The sequence below is a fragment of the Choloepus didactylus genome, chromosome 21, assembly GCF_015220235.1.
Source record: "Choloepus didactylus isolate mChoDid1 chromosome 21, mChoDid1.pri, whole genome shotgun sequence".
Lineage (NCBI taxonomy): Eukaryota > Metazoa > Chordata > Mammalia > Pilosa > Megalonychidae > Choloepus > Choloepus didactylus.
In genome coordinates, this window is record NC_051327.1 from 6310940 (window position 1) to 6331340 (window position 20401).

At 38.2% G+C, this 20401-nt stretch overlaps 1 pseudogene; it reads left to right on the forward strand.

Moving 5' to 3' along the window:
- Window positions 1-17189: 17189 nt before the first annotated feature.
- Window positions 17190-17835, forward strand: LOC119517029 (annotated as a pseudogene).
- The last annotated feature ends 2566 nt before the right edge of the window (window positions 17836-20401 follow it).

Here is a 20401-nt window from a genome sequence, read left to right on the forward strand (position 1 = left end):
TGTGTCTTAATGTCAGTACCATGCTGTTTTGATCACTGTAGCTTTGTAATATGCTTTAAAACCAAGTAGTGTGAGACCTTCTATTTTGTTCCTTTTTCAAGATATTTTTGGCTATTTAGAGAACCAGCCCTTCAAAATAAATTTGGTTATTGGTTTTTCTATTTCTGCAAAGTAAGTTATTGGGATTTCAATTGGTATTGCATTGAATCTATAAATCAATTTAGGTAGAATTGATATCTTAACTATATTTAGTCTTCCAACCCATGAACACGGTATATTCTTCCATTTCTTTAAGATTCTCTTTGATTTCTTTCAGCAGTTTCTTGTAGTTCTCTGTATAGATCTTTTGTTACCTTGTTTAAGTTTGTGGCTAAATACTTGATTCTCTTGGTTGCTATTTTAGATGGAAATTTTTCTTGATTTTTTCCTTTTCTTGCTCATTACTTGTGTATAGGAGCACTACTGATTTTTGTGTGTTAATTTTGTAGCCTGCCACTTTGCTGTATTCATTGATTAGCTCTAGTAGCTTTGCTGTAGATTTTTCTGGATTTTCCACATATAGAATCATGTCACCTGTGAACGGTGAGTTTTACTTCTCTCCATTTTGGATGCATTTCATTTCTTTTTTCTCACCTAATTGCTCTAGCTAGAACTTCCAGCACAATGTTGAATAACAATAGTGACAGTGGACATCCCTGTCCTGTTCCTGATCTTAGAGGGAAAGCTTTCAGTCTTTCCCCATTGACTATGATGTTAGCTGTGGGTTTTTCATATATTGCCTTTATTATATTGGGGAAATTGCCCTCTATTCCTACACTTTGAATCATTTTCATCAAGAAAGGATGTTGAATTTTGTCAAATACCTTTTCTACATTGATTGAGATGATCACGTGGTTCCTTTGCTTTGACTGATTGATGTTGTGTATTACATTAGTTGATTTTCTTGTTTTGAACCAGTCTTGCATACCTGGAATAATTCCCACTTTGTCATGGTGTATAATTTGTTTAATGTACTGCTGGATTCAATTTGCGAATATGTAGTTGAGGATTTTTGTATCTATATTCATTAAAGAGACTGGTCTATAATTTTCATTTTTGGTTGTATCTTTGTCTGACTTTGGTAATAGGGTGACATCAGCTTTGTAGAATGAGTTACGTAGCTTTCCATCCTCTTCATTTTTTTGAAGAGTTTGAGCAGGATTGATATTCTTTCTTGAAAGATACTCTAAAAAAGAAAACGAGGGGAAACTAAGTTGGCAGCTAGGTGAGACAGGGCAAAAAAACACCTCCATAAAAAACAGTAGATAAAAAAACCAGAAAGTGACCCAGAATACCGGTTACAGTGATGCACCAGCTGGAAGAGGTCTCCTAATTCTAGAGGGGCCATATACTTGGTGAAACCAGGAGTCTGCATTCTGAAACGAGTGAGTAAGCTGGCTGGATGACCCACAGCTGTGCTGCAGTCCAGGGAAGCCACAGTTCAGCATTTCAAGACCAACTGGCTTTTTAAAAAAAAAATAAAAGGGAAAAACCCAGGAGTGGCTGCAGCTGCAATAATGGGAACCAAACAGTAAAACACAGAAGAGGGGGCTGTGCTGGCCTCTCAGGGTCTGGCCGGGAAGATAGCCCACTGCAGATGCCCTTGGGGATGGGGGAACGGACAGGAGAGCTGGAAGCAGAAAGAAACCCTGTGGCTAGCAGCTGGCTCCCTGGAGGGCTGGATAAACTGCTCGGGGCCATGCCCACAGCCTAGAGCCCCAGCAGTTGTCCCAGAGCTGGGAAGGAGGAACTGTGTGAGGAGGGGGGGTTGAGACACCCCATTCAGCCATTTTTGCTTCAGGCTGAGAGCGTGCCGCTGCACGGCCCAGTGGCCCGGGGCTTCCCTTGAGGGATGGCACACACTGGTGATGTAGCACAGAATTCCCTCAGCTGAGCTCCCAGAGGATTGTGGCTGGGAGGGGGGACCTGCTTGGAGAACCCAGGGATGCTACACCAAGTCCAGTGGTTTGTGAGACAGCAAGAGAGAGGAGCTGGGGCTGAAATGAAATGAAGGCTTAGACTCTTGTGGCAGCCTTGAATCTCTGGGAACCTGGGGGATATGAATATTAAAACTGTCCTTCCTCCCTGGCCACCCATACACACACCCCACATTCAGGGCGGATGGCTCCAGCAACACACCCAAACTGAGTTCTCCAACTGAACCCAAGAATCATTTCCCCACACACCATGGGAACAAGGTTGAGAACTGACTTGAGGGGTATTGGTGACTCACAGACACCATCTTCTGGTTAGTTAGAGAAAGTATATGCCACCAAACTGTGTTTCTGAAAAATTATATCGATATCCTTTTTTTTTTTTTTACAACTTGAAAGAACCCTATCAAGCAAAACAAATGCCAAGAGGCCAAAAACAATGGAAAATCTTAATGTATATGATAAAACCAGACAATATGGAGAATCCAACTCCAAACACACAAATCAAGTTATCAGAAGAAACACAGTACCTCAGAAAATCAATCAAAGAACTACAATTGAGGAATGAAAACATGGCAAATGATTTAAAGGACATCAAGAAGACCATGGCCCAGGATATAAGTGACATAAAGAAGACCCTAGAAGAGCATAAAGAAGACATTGCAAAAGTAAATTAAAAAATAGAAGATCTTAAGGAAATAAAAGAAACTGTTGGCCAAATTAAAAAGACTCTGGATATTCACAATACAAGACTAGAGGAAGCTGAACAACATCTCAGTGTCCTAGAAGTCCACAGAACAGAAAATGAAAGAACAAAAGAATGGGGAAAAGAATTGAAAAAATTGAAATGGATCTCAGGGATACGATAGATAAAATAAAACGTCCAAACTTAAGACTCATTGGTGTCCCAGAAGGGGAAGAGAAGGGTAAAGGTCTAGAAAGAATATTTAAAGAAATTGTTGGGGAAAACTTCCCCAGCCTTCTACACAATATAAATACACAAAGCATAAATGCCCAGCAAACTCCAAATAGAATAAATCCAAATAAACCCACTCCGAGACATATTCTGATCAGACTGTCAAATACTGAAGACAAGGAGCAAGTTCTGAAAGCAGCAAGAGAAAAGCAATTCACCACATACAAAGGAAACAACATAAGACTAAGTTGTGACTACTCAGCGGCCACCATGGAGGTGAGAAGGCGGTGGCATGACATATTTAAAATTCTGAGAGAGAAAAATTTCCAACCAAGAATACTTTATCCAGCAAAACTCTCCTTCAAATTCAAGGGAGAGTGTAAATTTTTCACAGACAAACAAATGCTGGGAGACTTTGCCAATAAAAGACCTGCCCTACTTCAGATTCTAAAGGGAGCCCTACCAACAGAGAAACAAAGAAAGGAGAAAGAGATATAGAGAATTTTAACAGACATATATAGTACCTTACATCCCAAATCACCAGGACACTCATTTTTCTCTAGTGATCACAGATCTTTCTCCAGAAGGGACCATAAGCTGGGACATAAAACAAGCTTCAAGAAATTAAAAAAAAAAAAAATTGAATATACTCAAAGCACTTTCTCCAACCACAATGGAATACAAATAGAAGTCAATAATTTTTGAACTGTAACTCCACTATTTACTTCCTACATGATATAAAATACACAAACTCTAATGATAAATCAGTGGTTTTGAACTCAATGTAAAATATGTAATTTTAGACAACTATATAAAGGTGGGGGAATGAAGGAGTATAGGAACTTAGTTTATGTGTCCTATTGAGGTGAAGGTGGTATCAAAGAAAAACACAATTGATATGGATTTAAGAGGTTAATTTGAATCCCCGCAGTAAACAGAAAGACATTATCAGAGAATATAACCATAGAGATGAAAAGTAGAGTTTGGATTAAGAGAAATGGAGGAAGGGGCAATGGGGAGTTAAGAAATGAGTGTAGGGTTGCTATTTGAGGTGAAGGGAGATTTCTAGTAATGGATGGTGGGAAAGAGCATTACAACATTCTAAATGTGATTAATCCCACTAATGGAAGGCTAGGGAGGGGGTGGAATGGAAAAATTTAGGTTCTATGTATGTTTCCACAACTGAAAAAAAGAAAAAGACAGTCTAAATAGATGACAATTGAATGCCAAGGATGAACTTGGATGGGATTGGAGGATAGAGGACGATGGCTCAAAAGGACACAGTTGAGACATAAGGAAAAGGAAATATAGAATGTAAGCTTTGTATCATTGTTGAATCTCTTGTACTTCTTAGCTGTGCTTAATGGGATTGCATAAAAGAATGTTATTGTTCATGGGAAGTTTATAAGTGAATTATACTGTATGTTCAAGGATGTGTGCAGCTAGCTCTCATATGTTCAGAAGACAGAGCAATAGATGATGGATGATAGATAGGGAAGAAGGGAGGGAGGGAAAGAAATAGCGATGTCACAGCATGTTAAAGTTGGTGGATTGAGCTATCGGGGGAGGGGGGGTCAGGGTATGATGGAATTCTGTGTAGGGGATTAGTATTGTTTTTGCAACTGTTCCTATAACTTTGAATTTATCTCAAAATAAAAAACAAAAGAAAACAAAGTGGGAGGATTTATACTCCCTGACTTTGAAGCTTATTATAAAGTCACAGTTGTCAAAACAGCATGGTACTGGCACAAAGATAGACATATTAATCAATGGAATCAAATTTAGAATTCGGAGATAGACCCCCAGATCTATGGCTGACTGATCTTTGATAAGGCCTCCAAAGTCACTGAACTGGGTCATAATGGTCTTTTCAACAAATGGGGCTGGGAGAGTTGGATATCCATATCCAAAAGATTGAAAGAGGACCCCTACCTCACACCCTACACAAAAATTAACTCAAAATGGATCAAAGATCTCAATATAAAGAAAAGTACCATAAAACTCCTAGAAGATAACATAGGAAAACATCTTCAAGACCTTGTATTAGGTGGTCACTTCCTAGACTTTACACCCAAAGCACAAGCAACAAAAGAAAAAATAGATAAATGGGAACTCCTCAAGCTTAGAAGTTTCTGTACCTCAAAGGAATTTCCCAAAAAGGTAAAGAGGCAACCAACTCAATGGGAAAAAATTTTTGGAAACCATGTATCTGACAAAAGACTGATACCTTGCATATATAAAGAAATCCTAGAACTCAATGATGATAGTACAGACAGCCCAATTATAAAATGGGCAAAAGATATGAAAAGACAGTTCTCTGAAGAGGAAATACAAATGGCCAAGAAACACATGAAAAAATGTTCAGCTTCACTAGCTATTACAGAGATGCAAATTAAGACCACAATGAGATACCATCTCACACCAATTAGAATGGCTGCCATTAAACAAACAGGAAACTACAAATGCTGGAGGGGATGTGGAGAAATTGGAACTCTTATTCATTGTTGGTGGGACTGTATAATGGTTCAGCCACTCTGGAAGTCAGTCTGGTAGTTCCTTAGAAAACTAGATATAGAGTCACCCTTCAATCCAGCGATTGCACTTCTCGGTATAAACCTGGAAGATCTGAAAGCAGTGACACCAACAGATATCTGCATGCCAATGTTCATGGCAGCATTATTCCCAATTGCCAAGAGATGGAAACAACCCAAGTGTCCTTCAACAAATGAGTGGATAAATAAATGTGGTATATACACACTATGGAATACTACATGGCAGTAAGAAGGAATGATGTCGTGAAACATATGACAACATGGATGAACCTTGAAGACATAATGCTGAGCAAAATAAGCCAGGCACAAAAAGAGAAATATTATATGCTACCACTAATGTGAACTTTGAAAATGTAAAACAAAAGGTTTTTAATGTAGAATGTAGGGGAACTAGCAATAGAGAGCAATTAAGGAAGGGGGAAAGATAATCCAATAAGAACAGATAAGCTGTCGTGAGTAAATTTAATGTTCTGTGAATGCCCAGGAATGACTATGGTCTGTTAATTTCTGATGGGTATAGTAGGAACAAGTTCACAGAAATGTTGCTCTATTAAGTTACTTTCTTGGGGTAGAGTAGGAACATGTTGGAAGTAAAGTAGTTATCTTAGGTTAGTTGTCTTTTTCTTACTCCCTTATTATGGTCCGTTTGAAATGTTCATTTTTTGTGTTTTTTTTTAATTTTTTTAATTTTTTATACAGTTGATTAAAAAAAAAAGAGTTAAAAAAAAAACAAGGAAAAAAATATGTAGAGCCCCCTTGAGGAGCTGGTGGAGAATACAGGGGTATTGGCCTGCCCCACCTTCATGGTTGCTAATGTGCTCACAGACATAGAGGACTGATGGTTTGATGGGTTGAGCCGTCTACCACAGGACTTGCCCTTGGGAAGACTGTTGCTGCAAAAGAGAGGCTAGGCCTCCCTATATTTGTGCCTAAGAGCCTCTTCCCAAATGCCTCTTTGTTGCTCAGATGTGGCCCTCTCTCTCTAGCTATGCCAACTTGAAAGGTGAAATCACTGCCCTCCCCACTACGTGGGATCAGATACCCAGGGGAGTGAATCTCCCTGGCAATGTGGAATATGACTCCCGGGAAGGAATGTAGACCTGGCATCATGGGATGGAGAACATCTTCTTGACCAAAAGGGGGAAATGAAAGGAAATGAAATAAGCTTCAGTGGCAAAGAGATTCCAAAGTGAGCCGAGAGGTCACTCTGGTGGGCACTCTTATGCACAATACAGACAACCCTTTTTAGGTTCTAATGAATTGGGGTAGCTGGTGGTAGATACCTGAAACTATCAAACTACAACCCAGAATCCATGAATCCTGAAGATGATTGTATTAAAATGTAGCTTATGAGGGGTGACAATGGAATTGGGAAAGCAGTAAGGACCACACTCCTCTTTGTCTAGTTTATGGATGGATGAGTAAAAAAATGGGGGAAGGAAACAAACAAACAAACGAAGGCACCCAGTGTTCTTTTTTACTTTAATTGCTCTTTTTCACTTTAATTATTATTCTTGTTATTTTTGTGTATGTGGTAAGGAAGGTGTCAGGGATTGATTTTGGTGATGAATGCACAACTATGTAATGGTACTGTGAACAATTGAATGTACGATTTGTTTTGTATGACTGCATGGTATGTGAATATATCTCAATAAAATGAATATTAAAAAAAATCACATGTAATCCTACCACTTGGGAATAAGCAATATTAACATTTTGATATGTTTCCTTTTAATCTTTCTTACACACATGTGCACACAGTAAAACTGAGATACAATGTTTTATATACTGCCATTTTTTCAGTATCTTACTGTACATATTTTCCCATGTTAAATTTTATTTCTGAAAACATGGTTGTTAAATAACTACAGAATACTCCACAGTACCTCAGTTTGCTTAACCTTTCCCCTACTGCTGGGTACTTTGCTCCCATTTATTCCATACCTTCCCTATTATAAGTAATGCACTGTGACTGGGCAAATAAATATTTGTGCCTGTCCACAATTATGGAATGCTGGGCTAAATGTAATTGATATGTATTGCCAAATTGACCTCCAGAAATGTATTAATAATAATATTGAACACTTACTGAATGCTTACCATGTGTCAGGCACTGTTCTCTGTGTATATAAATTCATTTCATTCACATGACTACTCCATGGACTATTACTATTATCCATCATAGAGGAGGCCTAGAGAGGTTAAGTAATTTGGAACTAGGATTCTAACCCATACAGTCAGACTCTAGAATGAGTGCTCTTAAGAATTCATTATGTCTCTCAAGCTTAGCATCTGCTGTATGCCAGTGTCTTAGTCAACATATTGTATCTTTAATAGTGAAAAATGTTTTAATTTGCATATCTTGGCTACTTGATGATTTACTAAGAATAAAAGTATGGATAGTCTGTAGGGAATTTTCATATAATTTTGCATTAGAGTAGTCAGCATACGCATTAGGAGTGTAACAAGTAAAGAGACTGAGAGCACAATAGTCCCCTAACTGAGTGACAAGATGCTGTGTTACCTGCAGTCTACTATCCTAGTGTGGTTGCTGTAGCCAGGGTGGACAATAAGAAACTTTCCCTGCAAAAAAAATGGGGTTGGATGTTTAGATTTTAAATAATTCTTTAACAGTAATCACAGTAAATACAACGTGGATTAAGCCTCTTTATCCTTTAGATTACCCTTACTAATACTCTTCAATTCTGTGCCCTCCTCCAGACCTCTCTTCCTTGACTTATTTTTTCAGCTGACAGGACTCGCATTAGTATTTCTTGCAGGGCAGATCTATTGTTAACAAATTATCTCTGTACTTGTATGTCTGTGAAAACTTTAATGTCTTCACTTTTGAAGAACAACATTGCTGGATAAAGAATTCTTGACCGGCAATTTTCCTCTTTCAGAATTTTAAATATGTCATATCACTGCATTCTCACATTCTCTTGCCGCTTTCAGGATTTTCTCCTCTTTAGCATTTGGCAGGCTGATTAGTATGTGTTTGGCTGAGTCTTTTTGGATTTATTCTATTTGCAGTTCTTTGGGGTCTTTGATTTGCATATTTATGTCATTTATAAGGGTAGGGAAAATTTCCCATATTATTTCCTCAAATAACCTCTCTAGCCCTTACACTTCTCCTTCTGAGACCTCAATGATACTTATATTTGTGGCCTTTGTGTTGTCCATCATTTCCCTGAGATCCAATTCAAAATTTTCCATCTTTATCACCATTTGTGTTTTTTTGCACTTGGATTCAGTTGCCTGTCTTCTAGTTTGCATATTCTTTGTTCTGCCTCCTCAAATCTGCTGTTGTGAGTGGCTAGTAAATTCTTAATTTGATCTACAGTATCTTTCATTTCCAGAAAATCAGCTAGATTTCTATTTATTCTTTCAAATTATTCTTCATACTCTTCTAGGTCCTACTTGATATCCTTTTCTAATATATTTTTATTGTGAAATTTAACATATATACAGAACACTGATTACTTTCAGAGTACAATTTAACAAATAATTAGAAAGCAAATTTCAAAGACTATTTTGGGTTACAATTCCATGGTTTGTTATTTCCTTATTGTGATATGTAACATATACAAAGAAAGTTGATAATTTTGAAAGTACTATTTAACAAGTGGTTATATAGGTAATTTAAAAGAATGTTATGGGTTACACTTCCAGTTTCAGTTATTTCCTTATTGTGAAATATAAAATACATACAGAAAGGTGATAACTTTCAATGTACAATTTAATGAGTGGCTATAGATTCCATTTCCAAGACTGTTATGGGTTACAGATTCACCATTTCAGTTATTTCCTTCTAGCTATTCTAATACCCTTGCATCTAAATATATATATGTATATAAATATTCAGTATTCATAATCCTTTGTGAAATCCTCTCTTGTTTGTTGCTACCCCTTCCTTTTGATTAATCACTTTCTCAAACTTCAGGGGTATCTAGGCAGTTGACCACTGTGCCAGTTTGAATGTATTGTGTCCCCCAAACACCATTATCTTTGATGTAGTCTTGTGGGGCAGACATTTTGGTGCTGATTAGATTTGCTTGGAACGTGCCCCACCCAGCTGTGGGTGATGACTCTGATGAGCTATTCCCATGGAGGCATGGCCCCACCCATTCAGGGTGGGCCTTGATCAGTGGAGCCATATAAACGAGCTGACTCAAAGAGAAGGAACTCAGTGCAGCTGTGAGTGACATTTTGAAGAGGAGCAAGCTTGCTAGAGAGGAACGTCCTGGGAGAAAGCCATTTTGAAACCAGAACTTTGGAGCAGACATCAGTCACGTGCCTTCCCAGCTAACAGAGGTTTTCCAGATGCCATTGGCCATCCTCCAGTGAAGGTACCTGATTACTGCTGTGTTACCTTGGACACTTTATGGCCTTAAGACTGTAACTGTGTAGCCAAATAAACCCCCTTTTTATAAAAGCCAACCTATCTCTGGTGTTTTGCATTCTGCAGCATTAGCAAACTAGAACAACCACCCTAACTTGTTCATATTGAAAAGGGGTGTTGACATTATCAGGCAGGGGGATGCATCTGGTTGATGTTCTTGAACAGGCTGTGGCCTCTGGGTTTTAGAACTTGTCTGGCATTGGAACACTGATGGTATTTAAGTTTCTGAAAAATATACTTAGTGAGATATTTATAGAGTCTCAGATAGGGACCTTGGTGTTTGGGGACTACTGTTGTTTAGGGCTTGTCATCCTGTGGCCATTTGGCATATCTGGCTGTATCTTGCATAATAATAATCTCCAGTATAGCCTCGAGTCTATTTGAAATGTCTTACCCACTCTATCCTCATGTGTTACCTTTCATTTCCCACTTTTGTTCAAGAAGATATTTTCAATACCTTGATGCCAGAGACAGAATCATTCCTGGTTGTCTTGTCCCATGTTGTCCAGGAGATTTACTCCCCTGGGAGTCATGACCCATGTAGCGGGGTTAATGAATTTTTTTGCTGTGTTGGGCTTAGAGAGAAAAAGGCCACATCTGAGCAACAAAACAGGTTTTCTGGAGGTGCATCTTAGTCATAAATATAGGCAGACTTATCCTCCCTTTTATAGCCATAAGTTTCACAAGAGCAAGCCTCAAGATAGAGGGCTTGATTAATTAAGTAGGGGGTTCTAATTTCACATAGCATTATATTCTGCCCAAGATAAGCAATCAGTATCTCACATTATCTTGTACAATCATCATCACTCTCAATTTTAAAAAATTATCTTCATACAATACATACCAAAGCTCTTATCCACCCCTAATGTTGATCCCTAGTATTAGTGTGGTACTGGTAAGGTATTCCTATTAAATACTATATAATATGTAATGGGTACTTTTTCCATATACCAATCTGTTGATAACTCTATACCAGTGTCATAACTTAGAAGTGTATCATGGAAAATCTTATTTATGTTTGTAGTGCTAATCTGTGGGATACATGCCTTTAAACAATGACTTTCACACATGTTCACCTTCACTTCAGCACTGGGATTTATAATGACATTAATGAACAATCAGTACCCCTGTCCATTCCCATACCTTTAAGTTCACCCTTATTATCTTGCCTGCGCATCTTAGGTTATCATTCTGCTTTCACTACTTCTGTACATCTCTAGGTCCCCTATATTCAACATTATAAGGCACTTATTTTCTATTGTTCAGGGAGTTCACATTTGTGATAACATACAAAATCTCTCCTCTTGTGTCTGACTTATTTCACTCAGCATTTTGTCTTCAATGGCTATTTACGTTGTCAATTTTCAGGACCTCATTCCTCCTTACTGCTGCATAGTATTCCTTTGTATATAAATACCACATTTGTTTATGCACTCATCTATGGAAGGATGCTTGGATTGTTTCCAACTCTTGATGCTGCTGTGAACATCGGTGTGCAAATCTCTTTTCATGTCACTGCTTTCAGATCTTCTGGGTATAAACCAAGAAGTGAAATTGCTGGAATATAGGGTAACATGATATCTATTTTCTGAGGAACAAACTGTTTTCCACAGTGGCTGTACAATTATACATTCCCACCAGAAATGAATGAGTTCTAATTTCTCCATATCATCTCCAACATTAGTAGTTTCCTCTTTGTTTAATTATAGCCATTCTTATTGGTGTGAGATTATAACTGTCATTTTGATTTGCATATCTCTAAAACTAGTGAAGATGAACATTTTCATGTGTTTTTTAGCAATTTGTATTTCATCTTCAGAAAAATGTCTTTTCATGTATTTTGCCCATTTTATTAATGGGCTGTTTGTACTATTGTCATTGTGTTGTAGGATTTCTTTACATATGCAGGATATCAATCTCTTATCAAGATATATGGTTTCCAAATATTTCTCCCATTGTGTTGACTGCCCCTTTACCTGTTTGACAGAAGTCTTTGATTTTGAGGCATTCCCATTTATCTAGCTTTTCTTTCAATACTTGTGCTTTGGGTGTACGGTCTAAGAAGCTACTTCCAAATACTAGGTCTTGAAGATGTTTCCCTACATTATGTTCTAGGTGTTTTATGGTACTGTCTCTTATATTGAGGTCTTTAATCCACTTTGAGATAACTTTTGCATAGGGTGTGAGATAAGGGTCCTCATAGGTTCTTTTGGATATGGATATCCAGTTCTCCCAGCCCCGTTTGTTGAAAAGACAGTTCTGTCCCAGTTCAGCAATTTTGGGGGCCTTATGAAAAATCAGTTGATCATAGATCTTGGGGTCTAGATCTGGACTCTCAATTCAATTCCATTGATCAATATGTATATCTTTGTGCCAATACCACACTGTTTTGACTACTGTGGCTTTATAGTAGGCTTTAAAGTCAGGAGGTATAAGTCCTCCCACTTCATTCCTCTTTTTTAGAATTTTTTAGCAGTTCAAGTCCCCTTTCCCTGCAAAATAAATTTGATAACTAGCTTTTCCAAGTCTGCAAATAGGTTGTTAGGATGTTGATTGAAATTCCATTGAATCTGTATATCAGTTTAGGTAGAACTGACATCTTAATGATGTTTTTCCTTCCTATCCATGAGCATGGAATATTTTTCCACCTCTTTATGCCCCCTTTGTTTTCTTTTAGTATGTTTATGAAATTTTCTGTATTGGTGTCTTTTATGTCCTTGGTTAAGTTTATTCTTAGGTACTTGAAGTTTTCAGTTGCTAATCTGAGGGGGATTTTTTTTCTTAAGCATATCTTCAGGTAGGTCATTTCTAGTGTACAAGGACATTACCGACTTTTGTACTTTAATCTTTAATCCCACCACTTTGCTGCATTTGTTTATTAGCTCAAGTAGCTATATCATCAGTTTTGAAGATTTTCTAAATATTCAATCATATCTGCAAACAATGTCAGTTTTACTTCATCCTTTCCAGTTTGGATGCCTTTTACATCTTTATCCTCCCAGATGGCTCTGGCTAGAACTTCTTGCACAATGTTGAATATTGGTGACAACGGACATCCTAATCTTATTCCCAATCTTAGTGGGCAGGCTTTCAATGTTTCACCCTTGAGTACTATGCTGGCTGTGGGCCTTTCATATATGCCCTTTATCATATTGAGGAAGTTTCCTTCAATTCCTTCCCTTTGAAATTATTTTATCAGAAAAGGTGATGAATTTTGTCAGATGCTTACTCAGCTTCTTTTGAGATGATCATTTGATTTGTCCCTTTCAATTGGTTAATGTGTTTTATTATACTAATTGATTTCCTTATGTTGAAGAACCTTGCATGCCTGGAATTAACCCCTCTTAGTTGTGGTGTATGATTCTTTTAATGTGTCTTTGGATTTGATTTACAAGTATTTTGTTTAGAATTTTTGCATCTATATTCATTATGGAGGTTGGCCTGTAGTTTCCTTTCTTACAGTATCTTTATCTTGTTTCGGAAAACGAGTTTTGTTAGCTTCGTAAAATAATTTAGGTAGTGTTCCTTTTTCTTCAATTTTTTGAAAGAATTTGAGCTGGATTGCTTCTTTTTGGAAAGTTTGGTAAAATCCTCTGTGAAGCTATCTGATCCTGGACTTTTACTTATGGGAAGATTTTGATGACTGATTGGATCTCTTTATTTGTGACTGGGTTGTTGAGGTCTTATATTTCTTCTCAGGTCAGTCTAGGCTGTTCATGACATTCCAGGAAATTATCAGTTTCCTCTAAATTGTCTAGTTTGTTGGGGAGCAGTTGTTCATAGTATCCTTTTATGACTTTTAAAAATTTCTTTGTGGTCCACAGTAATATCACCCCTGTCATTTTGGATATTGTTTATGTGGGTCTTCTCTTAGTTTATCAGTCTAGCTAAGGGTTTGTCAATCTTGTTGATCTTCTCAGAGAACAAATGTTTAGTTTTAGTTATTCTCTCTATTGTTTTATTGCTCTACATATCATTTATTTCTGCTTTAATCTTTGTTATTTATTTTCTTTTACTTTCTTTAGGATTAGTCTGCTGATCATTCTCTATCTTCTTCAGTTGTTCAGTTAGGTCTTTGATTTTAGCTCTTTCTTCCTTTTTCATGTATGCATTGGAGCTGAAAGTTTCCCCCTCAGCACTGCTTTTGCTTCATACCAAAGGTTTGATATGTTGTGTTCTCATTTTCATTCGTCTCTAGATATTTACCAATGGCTCACTCTTTTTAAATTTATTGAGGCTTGTTTTGTACCCCAGCATATGATCTATCTTGGAGAATGTTCCATGAGCACTAGAGAAGAATGCATATCCTGGTAGTTTGGGATATAATGCTCCCTATATATGTCTATTAAGTCAAATTTATTCATGACATTTTTACATTTTGAATTTCCTTATTGGTCCTCTGTCTGGTTGTTCTATCTATAGAAGAGAGTGGTGTATTAAAGTCTCCCACTATTATTGTAGAAACATTTATTGCTTCCTTCAGTTTTGCCAGTGTTTTTCTCATGTATTTTGGAGCACCTTGGTTGCATGCAAAAAACATTAATGATTATTTCTTCTTGGGGAATTGTCCGTGTTATTAATCTGTAGAGTCCTTCTTTGTCTCTCATGACTTCTTTGCATTTAACGTCTATTTTGTCTGATATTAGTATTGCTACCCCTGTTTTCTTTTGGCTATAGATTGTGTGAAATATTTTTTTCCATGCTTTCACTTTCAATCTCTTTGTGCTGCTGTGTCTAAGATCAATCTCTTGTAAACAGCATATTGATGGATCATACTTTTTAATCCATTCTGCCAATCTGTACCTTTTCATTGGGGAGTTTAATTCATTCACCTTCAGTGTTATTACTGCAAAGGTAGTTCTTGAATCAACCATCTTATTCTTTGGTTTTTATTTGTCAGATCTGTTTTCCCTCTTTCTCTCTCTCTTTTTTCCTTTATTTCCCTTATTATTAAGCTTCAGTTTTGTGCACTTCTCCAGACCTCTCTCTCCTTTCTTTTTTTCTCCACTCTTTAACATTTCTTGCAGTTTGGGCCCCTTGTTAACAAATTCTCTCAGTATTTGTTTGTCTGTGAAAATTTTAATCTCTCCCTCAATTTTGAAGAAGTGTTCTGTTGGATAAAGAATTCATGGTTGGCAATGTTTTTCTCTTTCAGAATATTAAATATGTCATACCGCTGCCTTCTCAACTCCATGATGCCTGCTGAGTAGTCAGTACTTAGTTTTATTTAGTTTTCCTTGTATGTGGTGAATCGCTTCTCTCTTCCTGCTTTCAGGAGTTTATCCTTCTCTTCAGCATTAGACAATCTGATTAATATATGTCTCTGAGTGGGTTTATTTGGATTTATTGTATTTGGAGTTCATTGGGCATCTTCGATTTCCATAATTATGTTGTTTCAAAGTTGGTTTTCCCCAACTATGTCTTCAAATATGTTTCATAGCTCTTTTCTCATCATCTTCTGGGACACTAATGATTCTTATATTTGTGTGCTTCATGTTTTCCATCATTTCTCTGAGATCCACTTCAAATTTTTTTGATTTTTTACCTTTTGTTCTTTTGTGCATTTGCATTCAATTGTTCTGTCTTAAAGTTCACTTATTCTTTCTTTTGCCGTTTCAAATCTGTTATTGTGTCCACAGTATCTTTTATTCCCATAAAATCCACAGTACCTTTTATTTCCATAAGATCTGTTATTTTTTATTTACTGTTTTATATTCTTTATGCTCTTCTAGAGTCTTCTTGATCTGTCAACATGCAACAAGGCTCAGATCAGTGGCGACCAGCTGAAACGGGGTGGCATCTGGGGCTCTGATATCCCAAGGCACCTACACATGTTACTGGAGAAATCTTTCTCACCCAGACTCCTCCTGGGGTCTGGGATCAAGAGAATTCCATCTTTGCAGACTACAAAGGTCAGTGTCTCATACTGGTGTCACCTGAAGACTGAAAATAAATAATAAAATCATGCTGCCAGTTGGTCACAGACTACCAGAGGGGAGGGCAGAGGGATGGATCTGGATGGCACCCAGGACACACTCCTACCCAATGGTGGCCAATCTTCATTCAGATTCTAGTCAAACTGCACAGATTGGTGTAATGAGAGTGACGCCTGGACAACACATGGGTGCCCTCCTGAGGCCTTCTTGTCCTGGTTATTCTCCATCCCTGGAAAGGGATGCGGAAGTGTGGCCAGGCATGAGACTACCTTCCCTGCAGACCTGTGATGACCGAGGTTGGCCCCTACATGTGAGGGCCACAGTGTGAGCTGGTCCACCTGCCCTTGTAGTGCTAGACAAAGTTTGGGCTTGGGGATGGGAAGGACCTGGATCTCAAGGCAATGAGGGTGCACTGCCTGCCACCCCTAGGCTCTGTCTGGTCACCTTCAATCTCAGTCTGTGTTTTTGTGCCCTGGACTGAGATTATCTGAGAAGGCTCTAAACTGCCCTTGTCATGCTTCTCAGATGACAAGGTCCCAACACGGCTGTTAAAGAGAGGCTAGCCTGGAAATAGTTTTCAGAAATTCCTGGGAATACCTCCAGACTGGAGTTGCTGAATGATAGGGTACAGCCCTTCCTCAGTCATCCCTGGCTACTCAGGGCTGGCTAGAGGCCCAGGAAGGGACTTAAAATTTCCTTGCTGTTTCATTCATATATTGGAAAGAAACAAAAGAGACTGAGTCAGTCCCTGGGGTGGCCTCCTTTGGTCTCCTTTGGTATTTGTGTCGATGGTCATCTTCCTTGAAGGGGGGAGTTGGAAAATTTCTGGCGTTTCAAAAGGGCGGGTTTTGCAGTAAATTGACCCCTCCTCCAGGATAAAATTTCTTCCATGTTTTATAACAAAACAAATGGTGTTGCTGCTGCTGCTGCTGCTGATGACTACGACGATTAACAGAAGCAACTGATGGCAACAATAACAGAAATATCAGTAATAAACATGAGGCACTCGCACACGCACGCAGCCCTCAGCAGGTTGGGCTGCGGCGGCGACAGCGGTGGGAGCGGAGGCGCTGGGTGGGAGAGGTCCCCGGTGTCCGCGGCTCGGGCGGTGCCGCCCTCCGCCTCTCTGCTCCCCGTTTCCGCGCTGGGAACCCGGGGAGCACACCCTTGGCTGCTTCGACCCCCGCCCTCCTTCCCTTCCCTGCCGCGAGCCTCGCTCGGTGTTGGGCGACTCTGCTGGAGGCGGCGGCGGCGTCCTGCCCTCCAGCCTTGCTCTTCCGCCGAGCGCTGCAGGTGCCAAGAGAGCTCGGCGCCCGCCCTTCATCTGTTTTGTTTTTAATTGAGCGGGTTAGAGCAGCGTCGGTCCGGAGGCCTCTGGGCTGAGGCGGCGGCAGCTCCTTGGGCTCCATCATGTCCGCGGGCGGAGAATTCGGGAATCCGTTGAGGAAATTCAAGCTGGTGTTCCTGGGGAGCATGTATGACATGTTTTGACACGTATTAGGCAACAATTGGCATTGGCTTTTTATCAAAAACAGCGTATTTGGAGGATCGAACAGTACGATTGCAATTGTGGGACACAGCAGGTGAAGAGCGGTTCCAGAGCTTGACTCCTAGCTACATTGGCGACTTCACTGTGGCAGTAGTTTATGATATCACAGATGTTAACCTATTCCAGTAAAGTACAAAATGGCTTGATGATCTCAGAACAGAAAGAGGAAGTGATGTTATCATCATGCTACTGGAAATAAAACATATCTTGCTGATAAGAGGCAAGTGTCAAATGTGGAGGGAGAGAGGAACGTCAAAGAACTGAATGTCATGTTTGCTGAAAATAGTGCAAAAGCAGGATACAATGTAAACCAGCTCTTCAGATGTGTTGCAGGAACATTGCCTGGAATTTCTAGTACACAGGACAGATGCAGAGAAGACATGATTGACATAAAACTGGAAAAGCCTCAGGAGCAGCCCATCAGGGAAGGAAGCTGTTCCTGCTAATCCCCCATGGCATCTTCAGCCCTTCTCCAGAAGCTCACTGCTATGGCCCCCTTACTCTTTCATTGACTGCAGTGTGAATATTGTCTTGAACTTTTCCTTTTAGTAATAACATTGTGCAAATCATCATTGCTGCCTGTCTTGATGGAAATGATCTATTAGCTTCACAAGCACAAAAAAAGTCAGTGTCTTCATTATTTATATTTTACAAAAATCCAAAAGATTCCAGAATATTTCAGTGATAACTTTTTAAATTATATGCATTTTCTTAACATTTTTTTTCCTTTTTTAATGTTGTGACAATGTACTTCAAAATGATGGAAATATCAACAGTATGAGTGTGGCTTGATTAAGGAGCATTATATTTACAACAGCATTTGCCTACCTACTTTTATCTCTCCCTGTTTTTCTCACCTCTCCCTTAGCCATTTGTTATTCTTACCCTCCCTTCCTCAGAACAAACCGGAGATGGCAAGGCAGCAGTCTGACCAAACCCACTGGAATTATCCTTACATTTTAGGGCTACTACTGGCTGTAGGCCTTGGGTCAACATGTCTAAGGTTATTCTTGAGCATTGATATAAATTTCTTATACCTTCTTTGAGGTCAAATCTTAGCTATCATGCTGGGCAGTGTTTGAATGAGAAAAGTGCTCTGTTGCATCTTCAAAATGAATCTTAATGAACGTACTGAGTACTTACAAGTAGAAGAACATAAAATGTATTTCTGACCAAAACAATGACCCTTAAGTGAGCAAGTATGTCGGTACAGTTTTTAATATTTAAATCTTCATGGTTCTAATGAACTATTTTTTCCCAAGATTTAAAAAAATTCTAGTTAGAGTTACTCCCTTTGGTAGAAAAACCTTTGCAAACAATAGCTTTTGCTTGAGTTTACTTTCCTTCTTTTTAAATGCCGTGAATGCAAGGAACTTTTGAAGCCAAATTCCTTTAAGAAGAACCAGTGGATGAATTTAAATTTGGTACTAAGATCAAAATGATTATAAGCAGTAAAAACAATTTCGTAGCTAATATTTACCAATAGAAAACCCTCAGCAGAATAGCAAATACTTTGCTCAGGGTGTTTGAGGTCAAAATGAAGAAGGAAACATTTTTCTCATAAGTCACTATAGGCAGATCAGAAAAACCATACATACAAGAAGAGGGAAAGGAGAGAATGGAAATCAATATCATGCAGATTTATGCCTTATTTTTCAGCTTTTTTATGTTGGGTCATTCAGGCTAGTTTTGCTTTTCATAAGAGCTGTATAATTAGGTTAATTAACAAGTGATTTAGTTCTATATTTAAGCTACATTTTATCTTTTTTCTTTGGTGATATTTCTTTCTTTGCCTTCTTTTTATAAACTACTTTCAATTTTGGGATGTTTCATTGAATCTATTTAGAACTTGATCACCCTGGCCATATGTATTTCCCCTAACACCCTCTGTACTAATTATTGTGAGATGGCTATGAAAGTTAATAAACACATTTGTAAATACATTGTTTACAGGAAGAATATGAATAGCTCAGCCTGCTGAACTTATGTTGTAATCATTACTTATCATGGTATAAAGATGAAAAGATAGCAACATCTTCCTACTTCCTCTTCTCCTCATTGCAACAAAACCCTTTAACAGGGAGAATTTTTTCCCCTCTCTTTCCTCTGCCTTCTTCACTTCCCACTTACTGTCACCTTGCAATACTCAGAGAACACTTGGATTATGAATGTAAATAGAGGAGTAATTTCTGACAATTCTTAGCACACATAATGGTAACTTATGCTCAAAGACAAGACTGAGTTGTAACATGCTTTCATGATGCATATACATAAGCATATACATACACATATATCTGCTGTTGGTCCTGTTCTGTGGAGAACCATGAATGGTTCAAGAATCTTCACATAGGCACAGTAATGCAATTTATAGTTGTTCCATCAAATATGATGATTGCGCTTTTGGAAAAATAAGAGAGGCAAGGCATAATGGTTAAAGAAACATGGCATAGAGTTAGATTCTTCTACTTCATTTTACTAGAAATTATTTAAAATATAAATTTCAATGAATAGTCACATAATAATATTATTTAGTAATGTGGATTAAAAATGTGTCAAAGACTTGAAAACTGTGATCTCAAATTAGGAGTTGTTAGCAGGGACAAGGGGTCTTCTATTTTTCTGCATAAGCCTTATATAATGTGAGTTTATGTACTGCTTTTTAAATTTAATAATATTTAAGTATTCATATATTATGATCTCCTTTATATGGCATTCCAGAAAAGGTGGACCTATAAAGATGGTAAACAGATCAGTGGTTGCCGGAGTTATGTGGGGGTACATGAGGATTAATTAATTGATGTGTCTGTATTCTTTAAAAGTAAATACCTTCCAGTTCACATTTGTAAAAACTCATATAATTTTACAGTACACAGAGTGAATCTTTATGTATGAAAAACTAAAAAAAAATTCTGAAATTGGAGGAACCCAGGGTGGCATGCAGGTCATGACAAAACCATCCACCTCTATTAAAAAGCATAAAACAAATTATCTGCAGGTGATGGGGACAATGTGTTAAATCTGTAAGACCAAAATTAAATCAAGCACTGATTTAAGTTGAGAAGTTATTTCTCCC